The sequence below is a fragment of the Arachis hypogaea genome, chromosome 3 (assembly GCF_003086295.3).
Source record: "Arachis hypogaea cultivar Tifrunner chromosome 3, arahy.Tifrunner.gnm2.J5K5, whole genome shotgun sequence".
NCBI lineage: Eukaryota > Viridiplantae > Streptophyta > Magnoliopsida > Fabales > Fabaceae > Arachis > Arachis hypogaea.
In genome coordinates this window covers 30,386,154-30,403,759 of record NC_092038.1, presented here as the reverse complement: position 1 = coordinate 30,403,759, position 17,606 = coordinate 30,386,154, and the positions used below count along the sequence as shown (strand labels likewise).

Sequence of the window (17,606 nt, the reverse complement as noted above, 5' to 3'; positions counted from 1 at the left end):
ATGGATATGGGTATTCTTCCATGGAGGGTTGTGGTAGAAGGGAGAATTCATCATGTAGTTGAAAGTTCTCATATATGGGAGATGGTTCATCTTGGTAAGAATAGTGAGGTGTTGTATATGAGGGTGGTTGTTCTTGGGAGTATTAATGTTGAAATTGTGGTGGCTCTAAGTATGGTTCATATGACTCATATGGTTGTTGGTATGGTGGATATGGGTTAGGATCATATGAAGGTGTTTGGTGGTATGTGGCGTGTGAATGTGGTTGATAACAATGTTGAGGAAGGGGTTCATATTAGTATGTATTGGAGGGTGGGTTGTAACTATATGAAACCGGAGGAGGTTGTTACCAAGAGGGTTGATCATAAGTATAAGGCTCCTCTCACCTTTGATTCTCCCATCCTTGATGCAAACCTTCATTCTAGTCCTCATTCTCTACAACATAGTTGTAACCACACTCATAACCAAAAGGGTGAGAATTCATAATAGAAAGAGAGAATAAAAATAAATGCTAATAAAAATTAATAAAAATAGACTCCCAAAACTAGCAAAAACTAGCAAACAAACCAAAAATCAAGCTATTCACAATATCAATATATATACAATAACCAATAACAAGCGCACATTTGCAATTTCCCGGCAATGGTGCTAAAAACTTGATGGAGAAAAATCGTCGGTTAGGAATTTTCACAAAAAATAATCTCGTCAAAGTATAGATCCAAATTAAACCAACAATTAACACTCAATGAAAGTTTAATTTTGTTTGTCACTTAAGTTAAACCAATAAAGAACGAGAGTATTTAAATCTCGGATCGTCTCTTAAGGAATTGCAGAAAAGTGTGCATATTATTGGTTATGAGGTATTTTTTGGGTTTCGGAATGATAGGCAAGAAATGCAAATTGCAAGAAAGTAAAGCCAACAACTAAGATAATATAAATGCTAAAAGACACTCATGGCAAGGATCAAGAGTCAAGGCTTTCTATCTAGATCATTAACCACAACATGGTAATTACAAAGGGTTAATTCCACCTAGTTTTCCTCTAACATCGGAGGGTTAAGTCAAGTGGAGATAATTGATTCTAAAATCAACTAAAAACCCTAAATCACCAATGACATTGGACATCAATGTTATTAAGGCACCTAAGTCCTCAATCACAAGCTAAGAGTATAAAAATCTACTCTAAAACACAACCAATCATTTTATCAAACACTTGGAAGGCATAAAATGAAAGTATAGTAAATTAGCAAGAAATATAAAAATCTATGACTACAAATTGTAAGAGATTAATAACCAACAATTATAGAAAGCAACAATAACATGAAAACACAAATTGCATTAATAGAAATAAAAAGTAACAAAAGTGCATGAAAATAAAAATGACAAAAATAAAGGGAATTACAGGTAAAACTAAGAGAGCAAAGATATAAAAACAAGAAATTGCAAGGAAAACTAAATCAAAACAAGAATTAAAACCTAAACTTAAGAGAAATTTAACTAATCTACCCTAATTCTAGAGAGAAGAGAGAGCTTTTCTCTCTAGAATATAACCTAAAGCTGTTTTTAACTAAATCTAATTACTCTCCCCTTCATCTTTCTTGAATTTGGCCTCTAATAGCTTCAGAAATGAGTTGAATTGGGTTTTGGTAGGTCCAGAAATTGCCCCCAGCATCTTCTCATTAATAAGTCACGTGATCGAATTCGTGCATACGCATGCCTGACCATGTGTACGCATGGTTGTAAAAAATGCAATCGTGCGTACACATCAATTCTTGTGGATACGCATGGATGTAAAAACTGCAACTATGCATATGCATGAAAGCTTGTGCATACGCATGGCTGCAAAACACTCCAAACTTCATTTCTTCATGAATTCTTTACTTTTGCATGTTTTCTCCTCACTCCTTCAATCCATACTTGCCTTGAAAATCTGAAATCACTTCATCAAACACATCAAGTTATCGAATGCAATTAAAGTGAATTAAAATTAGTAATTTAAGGGCCTAAAAAGTATGTTTTCAATCTTAAGCACAATTTAGGAAGAATTCATAAAACTATGCTATTTTAATGAATAAATAAAAGAGAAGCCAATAAAATCTACCTAATTAAAGCAAATAAATACCATGAAATGTGGATTTATCACTTGATCTTTCTGTTTTATGTTATTTTTGGTTTTCAGCTAAACATATTATATATTCATCACTGTATGATGTACTGAAGTTTCCAATTCAATTGATGATACTAGTTTCTTCTTTATTTTCTTTTTCATGTGAGCATTTTTATTTATGACTTGCTATTAACAGTAATGTTAATTCTATAAACTGTAGTGATGAATATCATAATAAATTCATAAATTTGAGTATTCACTGGTGAATATCATCACAGTTATGATCTAAATAAAAGGAAATTATACACATTCTAAGAGTGAAAGGAAAAAAATAACACAAAACGTAGTGTTCATACCCTGGCCTAATAATCGAGAGCCAGACCCAACAACACGAAAAGGCCCACCAGTAAAGGTGGACCTGATTACAAACCCGACCTCTTAAAGGAGGTTGGACCATGACATAGAGGTCTAGCTCTGCTTGACCTAACAAGTAACTACCTCCTTAAATCTCTCCTACTATCCCTACCTCATCTAGAAGGTAGATTCCAACAAACTCCCAAGATAAAGGGAACACTTATCTATCAGAAAAGATAGAACTACTCCAACAAAGGTGGTTATCTATTCTACTATAAATACACTAGAACCCCCATGTATAACTCATGTTCTACTCTACCAAAAGGTCTGCCTAAACCCCTTGCTAACTTAAGTATCGGAGTCTCTTGCAGGTACCACCCCCAACCTCCTTACGAAGAACTCGAACAGGCGACACCTCGGCATCACAAGTTGGACGCTGCCACTCGAAGGGACTTGGACCTCACGTTTAGGCCTAAATCAACATTTTAGGTAACTCTCGGAACACGTAGTAAGCTGGGTATGTTCCAAAGTCACTTGTTGGAGCATCAATATCATCCTCATGCTGGAGAATCATCATTGAATATAGGTTTAGCAAAATAAATCTCCAATGATTAAAGAGAAAGTGCATCACTCAAGTCAAGATTATTACCATTTAACAATTAATCAAAATAAAAATATTACCTGAATAAGTATATTTACCTACACAGCACAAGTAATTGTCTTCAAAAAGGACCTAAAATAAAGGAGAATAAACAAGATATGAGTTATGACAAAGGAACGAGCAAGATCATCATATATTCTTAAGGAATGTCTTAAATTCAAATACTTTATTGAATAAAATATTAGACAAATTTTATTTTAAACAGCTAGATAGATCAGATAGAAGATGGTCGTGAAAAGTAGAGGAATATCCAAAAATACTATATACGAGTGGTCAAAGAAGACCTACATGTATAAAAATTAAAAAGTTTTACTATAGATATAATAAATGATATAACTCAATAGCATTAGCTAATCTGTGTAGCCGATTTTATTTAGTAGGATAAGGCTTTATTGTTGCTTCTGTTGTTGTTTTACATGTTTATAACAAAAATGTTTCAATGTTAATTTTCAATGTTAGTCTTTGATTTTATTTTATTTTACTAATTATAACAGCAACCGATAACACTGAATTCAAAAAGATACAACAACAAGATTACCCTGTTTCTGTTCCTTCTTCACGTGTTAATAGCCATAGCATTGGCTGCTTTTCTTATATTCAAGGGAGTTGAAGGACTAATCCAACCGTCATCATATTCCAAAAGGAGAAAGTGAACAAGGGTAGTAAAGTATTTTCTATCTCAAGTAGAAGCAGCTTCAGTTCTAAGCATTGTTCTAGCACTAACATGGCAAACTGCAATAAGAAAATGGCCAAATTTCATGACACGTTTCACACTATGGTGTTCTTTTTTCATATCACTCTCTGCTGGAATTTTCCTTCTCTGCTTCCAAAAGCCTCCAATAGATGGTGTTAGAGTTTCTCTCATTGTATTTTCAATAGGGAATGGTTTATATGCATGTTGGGTTCAGAACAGAATCAAATTTTGCACCAAAATTCTAACACTTTCACTTCAACCTGTTTCCAAGTTCCATGATCTAAACCAGCCAACTTTTTACATGCTTGGTGCTGCATTGTTTTGGAAGTCACTATGGAGTTTAGCAGTGCTTGGTGGATTGAATTTCTATTTACCTTCTTTAGTGATCATTGCTTTGGTTTTGAGCTTGGCTTGGACTTCAGAGATTATGAGAAACGTTGTGAACATTAGTGTTAGAAGATTTGTTGCTTTGTATTATCTACTTAGGGGAATGCAATCTAGCACTAAGTTTGGATTCTTGATGGCATTGACAAGGAACCTTGGGCGTGCTTGTTTGGGATCTTTGTTTTTGCCGACGATGGAGGCAACAAGGGTTGTTGCTAGGTTTCTGAATTTGCTTGAAGGGAAGATGAGTTCTTGTTTTGTTTTGCTAGGAGTTGCTTTAGAGTCATGGAATCTATCTTCAGATGTGGGAATGGTTGGGCCTATGTTCAGGTACATACAAGTACTAAACTATTTGCTACTTCAAGATCATACAAGTTTACAAGAAAAACACCCATTCAGCCACACTTTTTTTAAGCTTTTTCGCATGGTGCCCTTTTATAAGAGAATAGGAAACACTATTGAGGTATCAATTCAAAAGTGTCTCCTTAGATGTTTAAATATCACTAATAAAGCGTAGCCGTATCTGAATATCTATGAGCACACTTTTCTCACCAAAGGGTGCGCTTTTAAAGAGTAACCTATTATTATATTTTGGATGCATTTCAAAAACGTCTCCTAATGTATCTAGGGCTAAATACAAACACTTAGTGAAATTTTTTTCACCTTTTCACCAAATCAAAAATGCTGTCGTATCCCCTAATCCTTAATCTAATGAACCCCCTCCGTCTCTCTTCTTTGTTCTCTCTCATCACTCTCTTCTCTGTTCTCTTGTCGCTCTCACCTCTCGTCTCTGGTCTCTAGCTCACTTCTCTCTCAGTCTCGCACTAACTGTGTCAGACTCAAGCTCGTTATTGCAGTTTGTGTCGTCACCATGTTGCACTCAGTCGCCGCCTTCCCTGCGCTCACTTCCACGGTGGCAGAAGAAGACGAAACTTTTAGCATCTGGTCCCTCGGGTGGTGGTGGTCTTTCTCTTCTTGTTTCGGCCATTAATTCAGTTGGTCAGCTTTCTTCACCGTCGATCCCTGGTGAGTTTCCTTTGGCTCTGTTCTTTTAATGTTAGTTTCGATGTATATTAGGATTTCATAGTAAAATTAGAATTTTATGGTGGTGGTGGCTGTTGTTGTATGTGGCTTTTTTTATTAATTGTCAAAGATGAATACTAGGGACTTGGAAATTGGAATGGTACTTCTTCACAGTTTTATTGTTGCTCTCTGTGTTTGTGAAAATGCATGTGTTGTAGCACCAATATTGCTGTAAAGGGAGTAACTGCTGCTCATTTTCTAAGTCAAGTTGCTGTAAATAGAGGAGCATCTTCTGGGTATAATTTTGCTTCCGGTGATTTTCCAGTTCTATTGAGCATCACACTGGTAAACTTCTTCATTATTTTATAACTCTCAAAACATTATTATTCATTATGTGGTGATGCTATTGTAGTTAAGTTTGTAATGTTTAATTTCTGGATTCTGTAAGTTTTCTTAATTCCTTATTATTTTGTAAGGTTGCTAGCTAATGTTTAATTATTAATATGGCAAAGTGTTCTACTTTTATGCACTATGTAGTATGTTCCTTACTCGCTCTCTATCCTCTCTTTTCCGTCATTCTCTCACTCGCTCTCTTTTTAGTGTAGAAGAAGGTGTATGTGACTGTGCTGATGATGATGAACAACAATGGCTAGTGGTATGTATCAATTTTTCGTTGGTTCTATAAAATTTGAGAGGTTTAGGGTTTTGATTTAGGGGTTTTTATTTGGGCCACTAGGAATTAGGGGGTTTTAGCTTCAGAATGGTGGTATGTATCGATTTTCAATTGGTTCTGTGGAATTTGAGAGGTTTGGGGTTCTGATTTAGGGTTTTTATTTGGGGGTTTTGGCTACTGGATATGCCACTAGGAATTGGAGATTTTAGCTTCAGAACGATCCACCTGAATCACATTTTCCTGCATGATCAACAGCAAGCAATAGGATTTCATTTTCTCTCGGTGTCATTTAATCGGAAAAGAGGAGAAACTATTAGTAAGTGTAGCTTTTGCTAAAAATGCATCTATTCGTTCATTCATCTTCATCTTTTTCATTCCTATTACTGAATGCATAGTGACTGAACCAAAAATGAAAAATGAATGTTGCTCTGTGTGTGTCCGTAATTTTAATGTAATTCCTGCACCTAAACCAAATTACAACCTGTTTTGATTACATTTTTGTTAATATGCTTTGTTGTAAGATCATAAAGCTAAGGGTGTTTCGAAACTGATTCTAATGGAGATGAGAATATTATTAGCTTGTACCAATACAGGCTAACTGTGACTGCTCTGCAACATTGCAACTAATTTTACTATTTTCATTTTATTTAACAAAAGTCTAAAAATAAAAAAACTGGTTCCGGTTATCATTGCTTTTGCAATGAAATTTCATTTCACATGTTTTTTAGCATGTAACACCCTACCATACAGAGTCTTATGCTTAAGTCATAATTCAGAGATGGCAAGGTATTACGACCTCTAAAATAAAAATTTAGTACGTATAGTAGTATGAATGATTGATTATAACTAGGAGCCTTTGTAGAAAAAGGGGTAAACAAAAACCGCAACCTTAAAGCGCAACACTCCGATCGATAACGTAACGAACAAGGATAACCAACGCGAGATTATATATATACAAAGGAGTGTCAAAAACAGGAATATCAAGACTCAAGATCCGGCTGCGAAGATAACCGGTCCGAGCATAACAATATATACATATGATAAAATAAGGAAAACCCCAAAGGGACACAAATACCTAAAACCTATTCTCCAAAATCTCCCATAAGAGGAGTCATCACAGTTTGTATTATTTAATGGAGATAAAAGTATCTAAGCAAAACATATAAACCAAAACATAGCCCCGAGAACAAAGGATCTTCGCAAATCTAGAAGTCTCCAGCATGCCTCAGCGAGAAACCTCACGTCCTGCATCTGAAAACCACAAAATCCGCATGGGTGAGAACCAGAGGTCCCCAGCATGGTAATAGCTTCCACATATATAATACATAATAATGGAGGAAAGCCGAAGGCAATCCTAGAACTTCCTCCAAATAATATCAAAGCTTATAAACAAGCTAAACCATAAAGGGCATCTGACTAAAGATACTTCAGTCTAACTAATACTTCCCTTTCCAATTCCTTTAGACCTCCCAACCACCAGTAGGAGAATAGTGTAGCAAACACAGTTATATCAAGCAAGAAATATACATTTAGGAACAAGTAAGGCATTTAGACAATTAGCAAGTAATATGCAGTCAAATAGGCAATCTCAAACAATTCATATAGTATGCATATGATGAATGCCTGTCCCTAGTGGCTGATGATATCATCTTGTCGGTTATAGAGCCAACCCGACAAGTCCTGGTAGCTAACCATTGGACTGTCCCTCTGTCATGCATCCCCAGCTCGAGTTATACTCGTCATAAACTTGATCATAATCATGATCTATATCCATCACCCTCACTGGTGAATATTTACGGGGGCGAGCTCATCCGGGTCTTTCACAGTGCCCGGCCACACTTACGACATAGGGTCAGCAGAGTATCAAGTCTCAACCTGGAGCACGTGGTGGCTAGCCACTGCTACTACCCAGGGAAACTCGTATCTCAGATAGTGGAAGTGCAAATCACAATTATCAATAATTCAGCATAAACATGCATGAATTCTCATCCATGGATCAACATCCATATCAGCCATTCCGGCTCACGGTTAAATCCATAACCAGCCAATATTCATAGCATACACAGCTATTCCGGCTCACGGTTCAATCCAGAACCAGCCAATTCATAAACAATTGCAGCCCTTCGGCCAATGGCATAACAAGCACTTCCACCACCATCCTCCACATCTCACATAATCATCAATGATCCTCATTGATTATTCATCTTCCCCTTGCTTCACTCGCAAGTTACCTCATTCACTAGCCCATTTCTAACAGCTAGGCATATCATAATGATTTAAGATATAAGTGGTGAGATCGTAGGCTTAGAAGTATGAGATTTGGCTTTTAAAACTCAAAAATCAACTTTGGGATGAAAACAGGGCCACGCGTACGCGCACTCCACGCGCACGCGTGGATGGCCTCAAAAACTTCATCGACGCGCAAGCGTCATGCACGCTAACGCGTGGATTAGAAATTTGCCAATCGACGCGTACGCGTCAACCACGCGTACGCGTGGGTGTTCTCGTGCCCCAGGCACAACACTGGCACAGTTCTGGCATAACTCTCTGGAAAATGGCTGGGCATTGGGTGCAGCACAATCGGCGCGCCCGCGCACATCACGCGCACGCGTGGATGGCATTTTCGGGAAGAACGGCGCGTACGCGCCAGGTGCGCCCACGCGCAAGGGGTCATTCTGCTAAAAATTTTCTAAGTTAAAAGCTGCAGAATTTACAGACTTGGATCCCAATCTTCCGACGGACATAACTTTCTCATTTTAAATCATTTTTCACCCGTTCTTCGAACGGCACGGACATCCCGGATCCAATTTCATTTCTAAAAAGATTTGGTACAAAACAGAGATCCGTAGTCCAAGTTATGTCCCACCAAAGTATGCCCAAAAAAAACCATGTTTTTCATAAAAACCACAAAGTGCCATTTTTAAAACAAGCCATTTCCAACTCTTTTCAAAATCAATCAAAACATGCCATTTTCTTTCCTTTTCTTTGAAATCAATCTAAATATATCACATTCCACATCAAGCCTCCTCAACTCACACATTGACACATTACCACAATTTACAAAATCACTATCTCATCATTTTAACCCACTTCACCCAAGTGGCTCAAACTCAAACACATTGACATATCATATACTCTTCCTCATGCCAATTCCAACAACACCAATCCCAATAACTCATTTTTGTACACAATCAACATCATACTCACCATAAACATGGTTCAACCCACAATCCAACCATAACCAATCATCAAGCATATATCACAACATGCATATTTCTCATACATCATATCATCAAGGCATCATTAACCATCATCACATATATGACCACATCATATATCTCAATCATTAATCAACATCAACCATTCAATGCCTATCTTAGGGCCTCTAGCCTAAGTATTTCCTACCACATTACATATTAGATACGGAAAACCGAAACCATACCTTAGCCGATTTTCCCAAGCTCCACCGGAGCACTTCCAAATCACCTATCCACAAGCTCTCAAGGCCTCAACACCTCCAAGAACAGATTTTTCACCACCAAACCTTTTCCAAGCTTTTCAAAATCACCAATCAAGCTCCAATATCCACACACACACAACCTAAGCCACAACCATCATACCCATACACAACATCTCAAAACCCAAACATCATAAAACAACAAAATTACACTAGGGTTAAGAACCTTACCACACCCAAGGTCCAAGGAGACAAGATTAACCTTCTCCTTCAAGAGAGTTGGGTCCTATAACATCAAAGAACCCAAAATCTCAACATTTCACCCATGAAACTCGAAAATAAGGGTTGGAATTTCGAACAGCAACTTGTGGCTTACCTCAAGATTGATTGTATGGGTTTTGTAGAGCTCTTCGCGGTGAACGCGTGGCCACAAACGGAGTGGCAATCGGAGCTCTAGATCAAAAGTTATGGTGGTTTGAAGATCAAGTGAGAGATAGAGGTTTGAGAGAGTATTCTTCCCCCATTTACTCTCTTTTCAGCGTGTTTGGTGTTGTGTGAGGAGAGAGAGTGCTGAAAACTAGGGTTTTGGTTAAGTTATGTTGGGCCAAGGGCCCACTTTAGGTCCAATTGGCCCGGTTTGGCCCGTTCGGTCCAATCTTGGTCCGAATTCTATAAAATTGGTACCGAAATTCTCGTCTCAGTCTCCTCTATCACATTTAGCCATAAAAATCACATTTTAGGCTTTCCAGAAGAAATTCTCATTTATGGGTTAATTAGCCGTTAATTAACCGGGTTTTACATAGCATGTATGAAATTTTGAAGGTACAATTTGTTTATTTTATAAAGGATATTGCTTCGAGACTTAAAGCTACTATCAAGAATGCAAAGACTTTGGTTGACCTGTATTACTCAATAAGAAGTTTGGTCCTTATAAAGGTAACTATCTGGACTCAACCTAACTATGCTTGGTGAGTTATGTTACCTGTGTTTCTATTACATTTCTCTTGGGATAATGGTGTATTGCTGGAAATTTTTTCTTCTCTGTACTTGTGAATTATGGCTTTATTTCTTCTTGACCTTCAAATGTTATCCAAATATGCCAAAGTTTCTTCTGTTATTTCTAAATATTGGATGCATGTCTCATTGGCAATGTGATATTGGTTTCCTTATGTTCTCTCCTGCCTTTAGTCACCCCTTTTGCATACAGGACCAGGCTTCTGATGTTGGTGTGCTTCTTGCCGATGCTGATGGGATCTTTCACTCAATCAAGGTCTGTTTTTAGTAACCATTGGTAGAATATGTTTATAGCAAGATTTTGCATCATTATGGTGGTTGATCTAAGAATTAATATATTTGTTTTACCATGAGTTACATCAATTGTTGTTGCTGCAATGTCACATGTATAGTTCAGTTGAATAAAGTGTTGTGCATGCTCTGTTCTGTTGTAAATTAAATAGGAAGAAGAATAACTTAATATTATTGATATTGTTATGTTTATAATTCTAGAGGTTATATGTCTCTAGGAACAGATGACCTTAAATTTATCAACTGTCAATCATGTGCATTATTATTATGAAAATATTGTGCTGATTTCGATTATCTTTAAATGGGAACAACTACAATTGAGCTAAGCCCAATTCTATCTAATTTGATTTTGAACTTTTCATGAGACATAGTGGACACTATTTTCGAATGCTTATCAATTTATTTTTCCCTTGATGGGTCAATTACCCTCCTCTTCCAAAAATATAGCTTTGCCATTTCTTTTAGATTAGTACATTACCCCCTTTCCTATTTTCAATGGGTCAGAATGATAAACAAATAAATAACAAAATAAAAAGTGTTATATATCTTCCCTCCTTGCTACTTTGCTAGTAATTATACACCAATCAGAATTTTTGTAGTGAACAATAGTCATACTAAAACAATAACTTCCTAAAAGTTTATGGTATGAATGGGTTATGAATTTCATTCCCCAATGCTGTTTTCTTTGATGGTAGTTGTAGTAGTAGTAGTAGCAACTAGCAAGAGTAGGGTTAGCTTAGGTTGGTGTCATTCTGTTTAGGTTCCCATCGTGGCTCAATAATTTAGAGGAGGCGAGTTTCTTGTGCTTGTTTATATAAAATAGAAAGTAGACTACCAAGACAATAATCTCTTATGAACAATTAATTTATATTTTATATTTGAATTTTTGTCTTGTTAAATAATTATTTTGATTTTTTATTTTTATAATTGCGAATATCATTATAAATATTTTTTTAATTATTTTTCTATATAATTATGCAGTATAATATTGAGGATGATAATGAAGATTAAACTATTTATGATTGTGGTTTATTGGCTAAGATGGAGTAGTATTGGGAATGGATACATGTATGGTTGACTAATAAATTTTATTAGAAGATATTTATGTAGGATATAATAATTTAGTTTAGTTTTTCGTAGAGTATTAGTAGTAAATTCTAAGTGGTTTCATGCTTATTTTGATATGGTTATGTTTAATTTAGTGTAAGATGTATGAATATTCAAAATTAACTTCATTCCAGTAATTTTGGATCATTATAAATATATATTGTTTGTAGATAATTTTTGTTATTTAAAAAAATTATTTAGTATAATTATGTATTTTTTTTATTTTATAATATTTAACTCATTTAATTATAAATACAAAATTATTATACATGTAATCATATTATTAACTATTATGTTGTATTAATAATTATTAGAAAATTATATGTATGTATGTGTGTGTGTATATATATATATGTGTGTGTGTGTGTGTGTGTGTATACAAAAAAAATGAGACCTAAGGCTATACTTATATACAGTAGCTATAGTATAAAAAAAACAAGAGATCTAAGGCTACACTTATAAAAAATAGTCATGGTATACAATGTGGCTATGCTTTACAGGTGATGCAGTAGCGTTGAAAAGCGTAGCCTATTCTGGTAAAAATGGAAGTTGAAAAGCGTAGCCTTTGGTCTTGGACTGCATCACTTGAAAAGCGAGCCATATTCCCAAACGCCAAAAGTGTAGCCCTTAGTGCAGAAAAGCGTAGCCTTTGAGAATAGGCAACGGCCGAATAGGAATCACCCAAAAAAGCGTAGCCGTAGCCTAAGGCATCATTTTTTTTTCAATTTTGGCTACACTTTTCAAGTGTACCTGAATGGGTATTTTTCTTGTAGTATAGGATTAATTACGATTTTGGTCCCTAACGTACGGGCTGAAAATTTATTTCGTCCCCAGTCTTTTTTTGCTATAAAATGATCCCAAAGGTTTAACTTAATTTTAAAATTGTCCTTCACACTAAAATACCCTTCTTCTTCCTCTTCCCCTTCCTCTTCTTCCCCAAAATCAACCAGAATTCCCTTCCCCTTCCCATTCTTCCTCAAATTCAACCAGAAACAAAGAGGAAGTAGCAACAACAATGAAGCAACAACAACCAAAAGCAGAAGAACAACAACAACGCCAACAGTAACAATAATAAAATCATAAGCAAAATCAATATAATCAGAAGCGTAAACAGAATCAGAATCAGAGTGAAACAGAAGCATAAACAGAAGTAAAAACACAAAGAAAGGCCCAATGTAAATCAGAAGCAAAATCAATGTAATTAGAAGCATAAACAAAATCAAAATCGGATGACTATCTGGTGGTATATGGCAGCAAGAGCAGCTCTAATGAAAGGCCCAACCCAAAAAATCCATTACAATGAAGAAAAGAAGATATGAAATTCAGAAAGAAATGAGTGAGAAAAAAAAGGCCAAAAATGAAGAAGACATGCTTGATCATTCCATGCATGGTCTCTGTTGAAGATGATGGTAGCACCAAGACTCCTAGCTGGGTTAATCCTAGTTCCAGTGATAGGAATGGTTGCCAAGAGGACCAAGAAGACAGCAAACCCGATCGGAAGCAGCGGCGATCGGCGAGGAGTAGGGACGACCAACGACCGAGCGAGGAGGAAAAGTAGAAACGGCGAGCAGCGAGCAGCGCATGACATCCAACCTCCCGGATCTGCTGGTGTCGACGTTGAGGAGCAGCGGCGAAATCCAGTGACCAAACAATGAAGAGCAGCAGTGGCGGCGAGAAGCAGCTACGGCGGTTCCCTTCTTCTTCCCTTCCCCCTCTTCTTCCATCAAAAACCCACCTCCCCCAGTGTGATTTACCCTTCCCCTGTTCCCAGCATTTAACCCGTTTTTCTTTTTTTATATATTTTTTTAATTAGGAGTAATTTGGTAATAAAAATTAAATTTTTCGTAAAAATGACGATTTTAAAATTAAGTTAAACATTTAGGACCATTTTATAGCAAAAGAAAGGCACAGGATGAAATAAATTTTCAGCTTTTACCTTAGAAACCAAAATCGTACTTATTCCTTACAAATATATACGAGTACACCTAACAATTTCTAAAGGTGAAAAACAAGAGTTTGGTTGTTGAAATAGTCCATGGAAATATTAAGCTCTGTTTGGTAAGTATTTTAAGGGGAAAAAAATTGAAAACTGTTGAAGTTGAAATAAAAAAAAATTGTGAAAGTACAGGAGAATAACATTTTTTTTAACAAAGTAAATAATAGATTAAAAAAATTAATTTTAATTTTTAAAAATTAAATTTTGAATTAATTAGATATAATCTTTGTTTTAAATTTGACTTTTAACAACTACAAATTCTTTTTCCCACACCGGCACCACGCCTCATCCCTGCTCCCCACAATCCCTTGCCGTTTCTTGCAAATCACTGCACGCGTTCTGGTTTTCTTGTGTGTTCGCAACCGCCACACGCATCTGTGCTTCGTGACACCTCCTCAACCGCTGCATGTACCCAGCCTCGTCGCACCTCCATCCGCCATCACGCCTCCATCTTGGTTAATTTTGTGCGTCCTTCCTTACTTATCTCTCTTTAAAAACATAACCCTTATCAGAGATAGTAAAAAGGATAGTGAAAATAATTGTGTTGTTTAAACAAACGACTTTTTCAATTAAACCGTACATCGATCCATTCCATGTATGCAAGTCACAAGAGCCTTTTTTTAGTAAATTACTAATTACATATTTAATAAAGAGTAATGCTAGGTAACTAAAACATTATAGATAATAAATAAAAATATATGATCAATAACATTTGTACTGATCCTAATTTAATTAATCGACATAATTAGTTTTTTTTTACAACTATCTTTTCTCATTTAATTACATCAAAAGTCAATTCCAAATTTAATGTGAACTAAATCTCAACAAATTCTCTTTATTATTATTACATTTATAGTTCTATCATTTTTTTCCAAATAAAAAATTTAAATGGTGATATTTTTAATCCTAAAAAAATCTCAAATTGCCTTAATACATTTTATAAAAAATAAAAACATCTTAAATTTGATTTAGTCTCTATTTATTGAAAATAAAAAACATTCAAAATGATTAGTTTTTTACCTGTAAAATAAAATAATAATTAATAAATTAGCACCAATTCATTGATTATAGATATTATGTGTTTAAAATTATAGATGTTTTATATATAAAATTATGAATGTTAAATTAAAAAATTTTAACAACTTCTATTATACAACTCATATTTTACATATAGACTTTTAAAAAATAAATTTTTAAAAATAATTATTAATTCATCATATTAAAATCAATAAATAAACATACATATGAATATTAAATAAAAATATTAAAATAATTAAAATCATGATCCATTAGTACACATATGAGATAATTTAAAAAATACAATAAAACACATAATTTGAAATTTAGTAATACTAATTATAAAAATTTATTAATTATAGATATCATATGTATGAAATTATGAATAATGTTATGAGTACGAAATTATAGATGTTATTAATATAAACTTATGAATGTTATAAGTAAATTTATCAATTGAATAAATTAATTTAAGTATTTGGTATTTTTTTTCAAATTCAATTATGGTAAAATTTAAAAATATATGTGTTAACTTGATAGTTACTTATGCAATAACTAAAAAATAATATGTATATGAATATAATAACTAATAAATATTAATTTAATTTTTAGACGTTAGTTGCATATAATTATGGATATTATGTGTATGAATCTATGAATATCATAATCACTACGAACTTACAAATGATATCTCATACCTCTAGAATGATTTTTCATATTTTAAAAAATTATTTAATTGTAAACAACCTCATGAAGTGAGTCTATTTGTTATTCTACTTCTTCACCTTTCCATATAAGCACTGTGTTAAAATCAAATTCAAATACCATACTACTAAAAAAGAGAATTATACTTGGTTGTGAATTATTTGGCCTGATCCACCCGAAATAAGGCTAAAAATTTTTTTAAAGAATAGTATGTACATATTGGTTCAATTTATAAAACACCTCAATTGCAAATTCTATTTCTCTGCCGGCTAATTGATGCATCAAGCTTCCAATTGCTTCATCCTTGCCTTGTTATGCCACCGCCCACCAGTGACAAAAACTCAATTATGTTGTAAAATAAATAACTAATGAAGATATAATAAATATAAAGTAAATAAGTATAAATAAAATACTCTAATTTTGATATTTACCAATATAATTATCTTAATATAATAATAGAAGAAACTTATATATATTTACTACTAATTTACTATTATATATTAGTAGTGTATGAAAGAGGAAGGAGAAAAATTTAATATAAAGAGAGAGAATTACTCTTTTATTTTGTATTGTTGTATGTTATACGTAAAGGCTATGAAGCCTTATTTATAGTTGTACAAAATCAACCTTCATTAAAGGTTGGTCTTCAAATTTCTTCCTTGAAAACTTTAGCTGCCATATCATTAATGGGCATCCATCTCACTTATCACAACACTCCTCCTTGGATGACCATTTAGGATTATGCCTCGTTTAAACCTTACTAAGGAAAATTCAATGGGAAAAAAATCTTAGTGAAGGAAAAAGAGTACAAAATCCTTTAGTGATGAGGACTGCCTCATTAAAAACTTTGTCAAGAAATACCAATGAGAAAAAACCTGACCAAGGAAAAAAGAGTACCGTCTCCCCCTCTTGTCGACATCATTTAATATCTCGAAATTGGCGCATCCCAATCTCACGCACCAATCTTTCAAAGGAAGATTTTGGGAGTGACTTTGTGAATAAATCTGCCAGATTGTCACTTGAGCGGATCTGTTGGACATCAATTGTCCCTTGATTTTGAAGAACATGAGTAAAGAAGAATTTGGGAGAAATATACTTTGTTCTATCACCTTTGATGTATCCATCTTTAAGTTGAGCAATGCATGCTGTATTATCTTCAAACAGGACAGTTGGAGCTATCTTATGATCAATCAGTCCACATGATGACAAAATATATTGGATCAAACTCCTCAGCCAAAAACACTCTCTACTAGCTTCATGTATTGCTAGTATTTCGGCATGATTAGAGTATGTTGCAGAAATTGTTTGTTTCGTGGACCTCCATGATATAGCTGTTCCACCATATGTAAACAGATATCCTGTTTGAGATCTCCCTTTATGTGGATCAGACAAGTAGCCAGCATCTGCATAACCAACTAGTTGTCACTTGGATCCATAGGGATAAAACAATCCCATATCAACCGTTCCATGAAGATACCAAAAGATTTGCTTGATTCCGCTCCAATGCCTTCTGGTTGGAGAGGAACTATACCTTGCTAGTAAGTTCACAGCAAATGATATATTGGGTTGTGTATTATTAGCAAGATACATTAGCGCTCCAATGGCACTAAGATATGGTACTTCTAGACCAAGGATATCTTCATTTTCTTCTTTAGGACGGAATTGATCCTTCTCCACATCCAAAGATCTTACGATCATTGGGGTATTCAACGGATGTGACTTATCCATATAAAATCTTTTCAAGATCTTTTCTGTGTATGCTGTTTGATGAATAAAGATCCCATTTTTTGTATGCTCGATCTGCAGGCCGAAACAAAATTTAGTCTTTCCAAGATCTTTCATCTCAAACTCTTCTTTTAGAGTTTTTATAATTGTTGGAATCTCTTCAAGAGTCCCAATGATATTTAAATCATCAACGTACACAGCAATTATAATGAACCCAGATGCAGATTTCTTTATGAAGACACGTAGACAGATATCATCATTCTTGAATCCATTTTTGGCCAAATACTCAGTAAGGTGATTATACCACATTCGTCCAGATTGCTTTAGACCGTATAAAGATCTTTGAAATTTAACTGAGTATAACTCTTGCGAATATTCATTGGATGGTTTAGATATCTTTAG

General features: G+C 34.7%; 1 pseudogene; it reads left to right on the top strand.

The window, feature by feature from the left end:
• On the top strand, positions 1–11,665 carry LOC112775739 (uncharacterized; annotated as a pseudogene).
• Positions 11,666–17,606: the final 5,941 nt, after the last annotated feature.